Below are 12,328 nucleotides of genomic sequence, written 5' to 3'. Positions count from 1 at the left end.
GACTTTCTAGCGTCAATTATATAATTATTATTGTACATCTCCTTTGATAATGCTTGGTTATAAACCACTTAGTAATCTATTGGACAGAGACTGGATACTTTATATAATGTAAGAACACTTGAATCTCCTATATTTGCTGTATATTAGGAACATAATTTGGTTGATTCATTCCACTAACCTTCATCGATACACAAAGTCGATAAATAATCCACGTTAAAAGTGTCTCACTACTAGAACATTTTAATCATCAGTGATAATATACTATGGATGTTTGATTATATGTCATATTTTTTTTTTAGCTAAAAGAGTCGTCTAAACTTGGTTGTTAACTTGTAGGGCAATCATGGAACAGATCTTAGATTTCAGTGTGACGTCACCCTCAAACTCATTCGAGTAGAAGCAATGTTAGGATTCTACAAGGAAATTAACAGTGGACTTCTGGGTAAAATCATCACAGAATTTATTTAAAACGATTTGGGGAAACCTTGCGAAACTTAATCAGTTTAGTGAGGGGCATATTAAACACTCTCCTCGTGACTATGCAATTCAACACGACCTCTTCTTTTCACACTTTCCGCGTTTATATTGAAAAAATTGTGTAATAAACAACTACGTAAATGATTCTGTGCAACTTCACTATTAAGATTTTGACTTAGAACTATGATGTACCAGCATTCATATAAAAAATTCGACCTTCAAATTGTCTAAGAATACGACCCGGTAATAGTGCATCACGAAAGTTTAATAAATTAACTGTAATTCTATTAAATGCACTCATAAGACACGAATGTAATATCTGACTTTCTTTTCCTAACTTCTATTATTTGGCTACAAGAGAATCACGCGTATACTGAGAGCAAATAGAAATACCGCATATTTATATTTGGCAGATCGATAAATTTCAGTACGACTCCCTAGCTGTTACAGTATTAGCGAAATTTATAAATTCTGGACTACTTCAACAAGCGTTTCGTTATCACACAACTATGAAGCACACTGTGAAACGTATTGCCAGCACCAGAAGACATGAGAACATTATACTTAATCAACACAACATACGTCGGGAAGAAACATCCGTGTCTAATTTGGGCTACTGCTTGCATTTTGATAAAATACGTTCGCAAAGCATTTGTTGCTAATTAGCACCTCCGAAGCAAATAAGTTCTACTTACTTCCCCACAACTTTACAGCACATATTACCAGTTTATCACATATTACTTGTACATTTTCCTCTGCAGCCAGTAATCTGGAAGTATCTCAAGAACTATTATGAACCTCTGCATTCGCGCATCCCGAGGGATTGAAGTGGAGGCCATGCATGTTTGGAAAGTTATGTTTGGTCCTCACTTCTTTCCCTCGGTGTACGCGGTAATCGATAAGTAGGACCAGCCAGTGCAAGACCACTGCTGACCATGATGACAACTTCCACGTTTCGTATTAAACAGAATGTAGACCAAAAAACTAGTAAATGATTCTGTGCAGGTGACCGTTTTCACGCCTTCCACGTTTCGTATTAAAACACATTGTAGAATAAATAACGACATAAAGGATTCAGTGCAACTTCACTATTAAGATACTTCAACGGGCGTTACGATATCAAGTAAATATGAAGCACACTGTGAAAACACCTGCGAGTATCAGAAAACATGAGAATATTATCTCTAATCAGGACAACATATGTCTTGAAGAAATAGACCATGGGTAATTTGGGCTATTGCATGCATTCTGGTTTGGGCAACGGCCTTGCCGCAGTGGATCCACCGGTTCCCGTCAGATCACCGAAGTTAAGCACTTTCGGGCGTGGCTGGCACTTGGATGGGTGACCATCCGGGACGCCGTGCGCTGTTGCCATTTTTCAGGGTGCACTCAGCCTCGTGATGCCAATTGAGGAGCTACTTGACCGAATAGTAGCGGCTCCGGTCAAAGAAAACCATCATAACGGCCGGGAGAGTGGTGTGCTGACCACACGCCCCTCCTATCCGCATCCTCATCTGAGGATGACACGGCGGTCGGATGGTCCCGGTGGGCCACATGTGGCCTGATGACAGAGTGCTTTTTATGCATTCTGGTGAAGTATCCTCGCAATGCATTTGTTGCTAATCAGCACCTCCGAAGCACTTTTTCCCCAGAGTTTTACCTCGGACGCTAACAGTCTGACAGTTATTACTTATATATTTTTGTCTGCAGCCAGCAATCTGGAGGTATCTCAACAACTACAGTGAACCAACGTGTTTCGCGCATCCCGAGAGATGGAAGTGGAAGCCATACATGTTTGTGAAATACTCTTTGGCGACCGCTTCTGTCGCTCGGTGTGCGAGATATTCTCTAAGCGGGGATTAGCCAGTGTAAGGTGACAGGCGACAATTTTCCCATGAGTGGGGAAGTGCTACTTGACTCAGCTTTGTTTGTTCTACCAATAACGTGAAGTTCTGAGGTGGTCGTACATTAGATAACATACCTGAGACGGGAAAATACTGGTAACGACTCAATTTAAAAAGTTTTCAGCCGATTACTTTACCTCACAAGATACTCGGATTTCTGTTAATTTTTCTTTTTAATTTGTAAAAATACGGAAGAAATATTATGGATACGTCGTTTCTACAAAGAGTTGCGTGTATATAAGAGAAATTTCCTGTCTGCTGGTCATCAAGTGTGGTTGCAAGCTGAGTGGATCATTAGATGAAACCTCGCCATGAACTAAACTACACATTCATAAAGTTAATTTATTTATTCCATTCTGTGTTTATTAAAGGGTTTTAATTCCACGTAGGTCCAGGAAAATTGTTGGCACATTCTGTATTACTCATAGTCTAATGCAACGGTACATTTTTATGATTCAGTATCAGCTTCAACACACCATGAATGTTAGTTTATGTACTATACCTTCCGCTACCTAAAGAAGCTGTGTAACAAAATTGCAGACCAAAGTGAATAGAAGTGCGTAAACTAAATAAGCTGCCATCTTCATACGTACTGCGTAAGTGGGAAAACGCACAATTAATTTAAGGCATGGAAAAATTAAATTAATATTTTCTGACGACCATATTAAACTGCCTCCTCCTGACTGTCCAATGTTTACACCAGTTCACTCCCTCACACTTTCCATTCTGTCGTACCTCTCAAATTTTCTAACAATTAACTAAGTGCAACGTGTATTATACTGACTTAACAGCTATAGTGAATCAATATTCTCTATACCGTTTTGAGAAACTCGCTGAATTTACATCATGTATAAATAATATACAGTAAAACCGCATGAGGATTGTCCTTTTAAAATAAATAGACTGTAGACTATTTACAATAAATGCACCGATTAGTGGGCTCGGCACAAGCAGCAAGAGACATGAGAATAACGTCGCAGGTCAAACTCAACATACAGTAGACGGACAAGAATATAAAAATACAACGATGACTGGCTGCTTCAACATTAATGCAGATGCTAGTCAGCCTGCATGTTGCGCTGTCGTATTTGACTACGAACAGCAATGTTCTCAATACATTGCAAGTATCTGTCATGGTCAGAACAGTGTTTTATGTAGTTGTGAGTGCAGCATGTCGAAGCTAAGTGGATTCGAACGTGGGTATGTCATTGGTGCTCGTATGATGCTTCCCCAACCAAGGAAGCTGAAGTGTTTGATGCTTCGAGAGGCACCGTATGAAAGATGTGTACTGCATAAAGGGAAATCGGAAAAACATAATGGACTAAGCTACAAAACGGACAAAAGGGTGTTTTGAGTTGTCGTGACAGACGGTCGCTGAAGACGTCGACAACTGCTGAAGTCGCTGCAGAAATAAATGTCGCACAAGTGAAACATGTCAGAACAAAAACAACTTGAAGGGTGCTCCTTAAGCAAGAAAATCCAGAGCGATCTGGAATTCCATCCACTCATCAGAGATCTAAATACCAGTAACAGGAAAACGTGGTGCCAAAGTCACAAAATCTGGACTACGGAGCATTTGGTCCGATGACTCTTGTTTCACCAAAAAATATCCAAAGGTGTGTGAAATCTTATGGGACTTGACTGCTAAGATCATCAGTCCCTAGGCTTACACACCCAGTCATCACGAGCCAGAGAAAATCCCTGACCCCGCCGAGAATCGTACCCGGGAACCCGGGCGTGGGAAGCGAGAACGCTACCGCACGACCACGAGCTGCGGACCCCGAAGGAGGACTCGAACCTCCGCCGGGACTAGCCCCACAATCCATGACTGTAGCTCTTTAGACCGCTCGGCTAATCCCGCGCGGCTCTTGTTTCACCATCTCGAACTTCGAGTCGAGTTGATTTCCCAATAGTGAGACATGACAGGAATTCGATGATGATTGGCATTCACATCGTGGTATACCGTGGGCACCATATTACTCTTGGCAAGTCTACATCTACATAAATAATTCACAAACCACCTCACGGTGTGTGACGTAAAGTACTTCTGGTGCCACTAACTAATCCTGCCTTCACTGTTCCGTCCGTCACGGCGCATCGGAAGAATGATCGTCGTGAAGCCTCTCGATGAGCTCTAATTTCTCGATTTTTCCCTTTGTGGTCATTTCGCGAGATGTACGTGGGAGAATATAATACGTTGCCCAACTCTTCCCGGAAAGTACACTCCCGAAATTTCAGTAGCAAACCTCTCCCTGAAGCCCAATGCATCTCTTGTGGCGTCTACCAACTGAGTGTGTTGAACGTCTTAGTAACGTTCTCATGCCTACTAAATTATCCCTTGACGAAATGCGCCGCTCTTCGTTGCATCTTCTCTGCAGACCGTTATTCTTCTTCTTCTACAAACCGATATTGTCTTTTGGCCTTGATACATTCTTACAGAACAGCCTCAAGGAGCTTATACTACATACACAATATACGATGTAGACAGTAACGGACCTATTATACCTCACTGGGGTATTCCCCGAAATTACCTGTACATCTGAAGATTTTGTTCCTATAAGGGCGACGTGTTGAGCTCTATCTGCAAGTAAGTCGTGAACCCAGTCGCAAATCTGTTCAGATACTCCGGAAGCTTGTAGTTTCTCACTAAATGACAGTGCGAGATAGTATCGAATGCCTTCCTGAAATCAAGAATCGCTGCATCAGCTTGAGTGCCGATCATTACAGCACTGTGGATCTCATGGAGGAAAAGAAGGAGTTGAGTTTCGCAAGTTCTCTGTTCACGGAATCCATGTTGTTTTTTACAGAGGTAGTATTCCTTCTCGAAAAACGTCATAATACAAGAGCTTGAATGCCGGCCGGGGTGGCCGAGCGCTTCGAGGTGCTACAGTCTGGAGCCGCGCGACCGCTACGGTCGCAGGTTCGAATCCTGCCTCGGGCATAGATGTGTGTGATGTCCTTAGGTTAGTTAGGTTTAAGTAGTTCTAAGTTCTAGGGGACTGATGACCTTAGAAGTTAAATCCCATAGTGCTCAGAGCCATTTGAACCAAGAGCTTGAAACATGTTCCCTAAGTCAGTAAAAACTGACGTCAACAATGTAGGCCTATAATTATTTAGTGTTACTGCCAAGGATTATGTGAATAATTTGGCTGACCAGCTCCATCTCATGGTACAATATTTCTTCCCCAGCGGTGGCGCAGTGTTCCAACATGACACGGCCCTTGTTCACACATGTTATTGCCTATAACTGCTTCTGCAACTCCTGGCCACTACAATCACCAGGTATCAGTGTCATTGAGTCTTTATGGTTTACTTTGGGGAGAAGGATGCGTGGTCGCTATCTAACTCGATCGTCGTTATCTTAACGTGAAACTATTTTGAAGGAAACGTAGTGTAAGAGTAGCTTGAAAAGTACACATGACCTGTATTTATCCAATACGAGACGACTGGAAGCTTTCTAGAATGGCATCGGGTCTCCTACAAAGTATTAAACATGGTAAGGTGTTGTCTTAGGTACCGGCGTACATTTGTAAAACCCTGTACATTTTCTGGGGGAAGTTTCTCTCACTACGTATTCGCGACCGATTAAAACCTGCGGAGAACATAGGAAGGCGCGCCTGATTCCCGAACAACTTGACCCTAAATATTGTGTTTGTCCGTTATTAATTGTACCTTTTTCCCCGCAGCCAGCAAACTCGAACTTTCTTAACAACTGCTGTCAGCCTACGAGTTTCGTGTATTCCGCCCAAGAGTGGTGGAAGTCAACATGATTTCAAAGTATTGTTGGTTTCCTCTGGTTTTGGGCAGAACGCACCATAAGTGGTACGTGTAGAGCAACCAGTATAAGGAGAAAACAATCCCATCATCCCAAGAGGTAACGCCGTGCTCCTCTACATGGTATCTCGTGTTAGTGTGCTGTGTTACATAGGTGAGATAGTAAGCCAATGGTAAGTAGAGAATTCGTAACATTTTCAGTCGGCTATATGAGGCCATACAGTGCAAGGATATCCGTTAATATATCTGTTTAAGCAACGAAACCTATTGAACACAAATTATGAACACATCTATTGTAAAAGTTTCTGTATTAATGTAATACATTTTTATCGCGTACAGGCGAAGAAGATGATCAGCCGTGTAGTCGTATCAGACAATTCTCCACGGCATGATTTCAAGTCGAGAATCACTGATTCGTGTGAGCTTTTACCAGACTGCCTATAAACACCACGGTGTCGATGTGACGTCCATTCACAGAAGCTAGACTCGTTTGTGATCACCCTCTAGTGTTCCAGTAGACTCTGCGCCAGTCTCTATTGTGTGTCGTAGGGTGCGAGAGGTAAACGGCACATTCCAACTCGATGTCTCAACGGAGATCCTTCCAGTTATCTGTTCCCCACGGTCCGCAGTGTCACATTACCTGTAATCATTGCCGGTGTTTTAGCTGCTGTCATCTGTCTATTCGTGATAGCACTTCGAACAAATCGATGAATTTCGTGCGGCGTAGCCATTCTGGAGGGCTCGTACCTACTCTTGAAGTCACACGGCAGATCTGAACCCACCTATTCACCGTTCGGTTGTGCTGCCACTGCGCTAGAGGCCAAAGCCGTGCGCCGCGCCACATTTATCCACCCGAGCCGGGTTGCGGGCGACCGTTCCGCGGGTAGTCGAGCTCCAGAGTACCGGCAACTTAGTGTGCGAGTCGCGATGCGCTGTCCAGGCCGGCGGCTCGTCGAGTACCAGGTACCAGGTCTAGTCAGGGTCGCAACAAGGCTCCGTGCAGTCGGGAAACAGCAGCGCTCGGAAGGCACCACACACTTACGAAATGCAGAATTGCTTTCTGTATCGTCTCCACTCAGAGAATCGTGAACGTTTTATGTGCTAGCAACAGGGCTTTCTCTATCCTTTACAAAGAAAAATAACGCCTAATGTAAAATGATGGATGTAACACAAAAAAGTACTTACTGTGACATGAAAGTACATGAATTCAACGAAATTGGTTTAATAGTCCTAATGCTTTTATAATGTTTTACATGTCAGCTATACCATATCAAAAGGGATGATCTAGCTTTTGTACAGTGGGTAGCTCTAGTATGCAGCTTTGAAGTATTTTACACTTCTCTGCTAATCTAAAATTTTTCATTACGGAACTGACTGGCTCAAAGATTCCTTGAAATTCGTTGAGGGGGATCTGCCTGCTTTACATGTGACTCAGCTTTGAACTCAGGAACAACAGAAGGCAAAGACAGTTTCAGATTACTTCGCTGTGAAGTATGTGTCTGGATATGCATCTCATAAGCGTGTAAGAAAGTAAAGTCCATTCGCACTCATATGTGACCGAGACAGGTAATAAACTTGTTACCGCTTTATTTGATAGCTTTGGAAACTCCGTCATTAAGCTTAACCAGAAACTTATCGGCGATAAAGACTTATTTTCCATAACTTAGTCACTGGAGAGTCCAATATTATTGTCTTTCCCAATGATTGCCAATCCAGTTGCTATCACTAGATAGAACAGAGTAATACTGTTTGAAATTTTCCAAATCCCTTTAAGTTTTCCTTAATTTCATTCTTGACATGATCGTTCGAAGTAAGATGAATTTCTACTATGAAATAGTGAAGTGTATCGAACGACTCAATTTCATTGGAATTCAGACGGATGTCCCAAACGGCAACGGTTTTAATGAACGATTCATACGGTCTTGCACATTACGCAGATTTATGTTTGGTCTGTGAAGTAATAAATTTCAACTGTTGAGTTTTTTAACAAAATTTCTGTCAAATGAGCTACAGTCAGAAGAAAGATTTTACCTAGGGAATGGTGTATCTGGTGAGTAAGAGATAAAGTAACACGATGTGAGAACAGTTCTGCTGTGATATAAGCATCTTAAATCTGTGTTACTCAATAAAAACTTTTAAATACTTGGGTTAGTATTACAAAAATTCGCTAGTTATTAGGATGACGATTAATAAAATGAACTATTTTACAGCATCGCAACGTACAGAGGTGTTTCACATGCACCTGACAGTAAACTGATTTAATGATTATAAACAATGGTGGAGATTTAAGTAACCATATTTTTGCCGGTGTTGCAAATATCAGTTATTTTAAGACCGGAGTGAAGTACTGTGGAGGCAAATATCGAGAGAAGAAGCTGGCCGCATTGTCACAGGATCTGTACACATTTAGTAATGTTCGGAGCATTATGGTCAGAGTGCTCTACCAACCACGGGATTTTTTTTCTTGGTTAGTGGGTGATCTAACAAGAATATATAATTTATCGAGGATGTCTATGAATATATTAGCTCGAAGGCAGGATAAACTACTTCCCATATATTTGCCGCACTGTTTTTCATTATCTTCAAATCGTGTGTCTACCCATTGTAGGCAAAGCATTACGCCACTGCTAATAATTTTGACAGTGATATTCAGCGATTTATCACATCTTCATCGTACATTGTCCACCTTTATCAATCATAAGCATGTGAATAGAATATTCTCATATCATTGTCGAGAGTGCTCTTTGTTCAGCTGTTGCATCTGGATGTACGCTGTGTTATACTGTTTGGCATTCCAAATGGCACCTATCGATCATATTTACAAGCTATGATCACATTTGGTATATATGTATGGTAACGATGTAGGTTTCCTACTATACAAGATCATTGGTTGATGGAGTCAAATTATTACACGCTTGTTTCAGAAATATTTACATTTTCAACATGGCATTCAATACCACCACGTAGTGACTATATTTGACTCTCAGATGAATTTTTCTGAGGTCCCTACTATAGTATCAGAATGTATTACATACATGTTTCTGTGTTTCAAGTAGTGTACATGCACCGTGTATAGCACCTACACATAACAATTATATCTATGGAGTGACAGGCGCCAAATTGAAGAGACATAAGTACAATTGATGCAGCTTGTGTGCTATATGTTGGGATGTATATGTTTTACAGTTGTTGTGATTAATCTCTTTGAGATGTGGTAATTTCCTAGTATTAAAGACACATGATTCATTCCCATTGGTATCTTGTAACAATGAACTATGGTGTTTACAGTCAGTTTCTTCATCAGTTTTTTATTATGGACACATTACGTACATTTTATCAATGTCTCCTACCCCACATCCTCACACACACACAGACACAACCACACACACACACACACACACACACACACACACACACACACGGCCGGTCTGAGTGGCCGAGAGGTTCTAGGCGCCACAGTCTGGAACCGCGCGACCGCTACGGTCGCAGGTTCGATTTCTGCCTCGGGCATGGATGTGTGTGATTTCCTTAGGCTAGTTAGGTTTAAGTAGTTCTAAGTTCTAGGGGACTGATGACCACAGCAGTTAAGTCCCACAGTGCCCAGAGCCATTTGAACCACTTTTTTGAACACACACACGCACGGGCGCGCGCGTGCGCTTGCATGCACACATACAAAGCTAAATTAAAATACATTGCAACATGTCACACAGCGCGCAGTGTATGTGCGACTTTCGACGAGCACTCCGATGAATTTAGCCTACTCTCCTGTCTACGAAACTACTTGGATTTGAACCCAAGAGAAGATCTCTGGCACCACCTCGATCGGGCTGTTCGCGTCTTTGAACCTCAACCAAAATTCTTGCACAACTGCCCACAGCACTAGAGGCAACAAGGCTCCACATCTCTCATGCAGCATTCCGCTCTGCAAAATGCGGTTATTCAGTCTTTCGACAGTTGGTCACATTAAGGGCGGTAGGACGTGAAACGGTCCGACTTGGAGCAGGAGAGGCACCACAGGACATTTTAATTTACACTGTCTATACTTTTACAAATAAATTCATAAAACTTTGTTAGCATGACCAGGAAGGACTCAGGATTCACACTCATAGCAGAGGAAGTTCAAACATAACAAAACAAAATTTTTTTACATGTAAAATTTCATCATTTTTTTTCACTTGGTATTAGCTGCATTTGTTGCTGTAGGTACACTTTTCTTCATAAGTAAGATAAATTCTTCGATGAATTTTGCGCAGCATACAAACCATACTTACAGGTGTACGAAACTCTAGAATTTACCAAATCTGTTAAAAACTGTGGTAAAAATTGAGATAATTAGCTATAAAATTCGAGTTTTCTCTAAACACGAAGTTTAAAACGTAACAGCCCATTCATTTTTCCATAGATGAAATAAATTCTAGAGTTTCATACACCTGTAAGTATGGTTTGTAAGCTGTGCAAAATTCATCGAAGAATTTCTCTTACTTATGAAGAAAAGTGTCCTTATAGCAACAAATGCAGCCAACAGTAAGTGAAAAAATTCATGAAATTTCACATTTAAAAAATATTATTTTTTCGTGTTTTTGATCTTCCGCTGCTATGAGTATGAATCCTGAATCCTTCCTGATCATGCTGACAAAGTTTTATGAATTTGTTTGTAAAATTATAGACAGTGCAAATTAAAATGTCCTGTGGTGCCTCTCCTTCTCGAAGTCGGCCCGTTTGACGTCCTACCCCCCTTAACATGACTGGACAGTGCATATACGTGTGGCCCATGTATGTTGCTTGAAATAACGCTATATGCGCCTCGTATATGACATACACGTATTTATTATGTACGTGAACTGACGGGCGCTATATCAAAGAGACATTTGAGCATAGCTAGCAGATCTGTCATTTGTCTTACAGTTCTTCCAATGATGCAGTTTTATGGCATTTTGTAATTTATATCCCGTATCAAAAGTATTTCACTCACAGCAACGACATGCTAAGTTCAAAACTTTGGTTAAGTGACAACCAATACCCATTACATACTTACGTTCCTTATGGGCTCAGATAACCTAAAGGCTGTCATAGTGAAAGTCCAAAATCAACAGTAAAGGGTAGCATTTGCAGTCGCAACACTGAATCACTATGTGGAACATTAAAGACAAGCATAGAGCGACATATGTAGACAAAAATTTTTAAAAAAATGACGATACATGAAGGGAATGTCCGAATGGGGTGGAAGTCGTTAGATGTGATGTATATGTACAGACAAACAAATGAGTGGAATTTCTGAAAAACTTGATTCAGTACTTAAGAAAAAGAGCCTCACGGACTATACAAACCAATACCAACTACACACACAATGCAAGACATTAACGCCTTGGTCTACCTTTGGAACTTATACAAGAAGTTATTCTGCTTGTCATTTATTGACAGAGTTGTTGGATGTCATCCTCAGCGACAAATTCTGTCCAATTGATGAGTTGGATCGTTAAAATCCTGAGATGCTTGAAGCAGCCTGCGCATAACGCTCCAAATATCGTATATATGCGACAGAACTGGCGGCCCGTCTGGCAAAGGGAGGATTTGGCAAACACGAAGATAAGCAGTAGAAACTGTCGCCTTGTGCAGGCTGACATTATCTTGCTGAAGTGTAAGCCTAGAATGGCTTGTCATGAAGGACAATAAAAAACGGAAAACAAGAGAAAGAAATGGCACCCTAGACAATCACTCCTTCTTGTCAGGCCATACGTCATGCTACGGTCATGTTGGTAATCCACAGATGTGCGTTGTGTCTGCAGACACATCTCCACTGGTCGTCAGGGTTCAGCTATGAGCAGGACTCGTCACTAAAGACAGTTCCTCTCCGGTCAGTGAGATTCCAGGCCGACGATGTGGATGGAGACGTGCTGGACAGCAGTGGTATACTAACGTGACTGTCGTCCATTGCACAACCCGACAACCAGGAGTGATGAAGTGCGGTAGCGGGAACCATTTGGTTGTTATCCTCAACACCCTTGCAGCACAGCGGTACGTCGTCTATATTCCTGTCCTCGCTATATTACGCTTCATTGCAAGCTATCCTTTTTTTTTGGTTTCGGAAAGATATTGGCCGCTCGCACACGGCGAGATTTCTACTGTCTATTTTCGCATCAGCCAGTCCCTATCTTGGCCATCAGGGTCGCTGG

At 41.7% G+C, this 12,328-nt stretch overlaps 1 pseudogene; it reads left to right on the top strand.

Annotated features, from left to right (window-relative positions):
* The first annotated feature begins 1,733 nt into the window (after positions 1 to 1,733).
* On the top strand, positions 1,734 to 1,851 carry LOC124723670 (annotated as a pseudogene).
* The last annotated feature ends 10,477 nt before the right edge of the window (positions 1,852 to 12,328 follow it).

The sequence above is a fragment of the Schistocerca piceifrons genome, chromosome X (assembly GCF_021461385.2).
Source record: "Schistocerca piceifrons isolate TAMUIC-IGC-003096 chromosome X, iqSchPice1.1, whole genome shotgun sequence".
NCBI lineage: Eukaryota > Metazoa > Arthropoda > Insecta > Orthoptera > Acrididae > Schistocerca > Schistocerca piceifrons.
The sequence above is the reverse complement of the archived record's forward strand: the minus strand, read 5'-3'. Positions and strand labels throughout refer to the sequence as shown.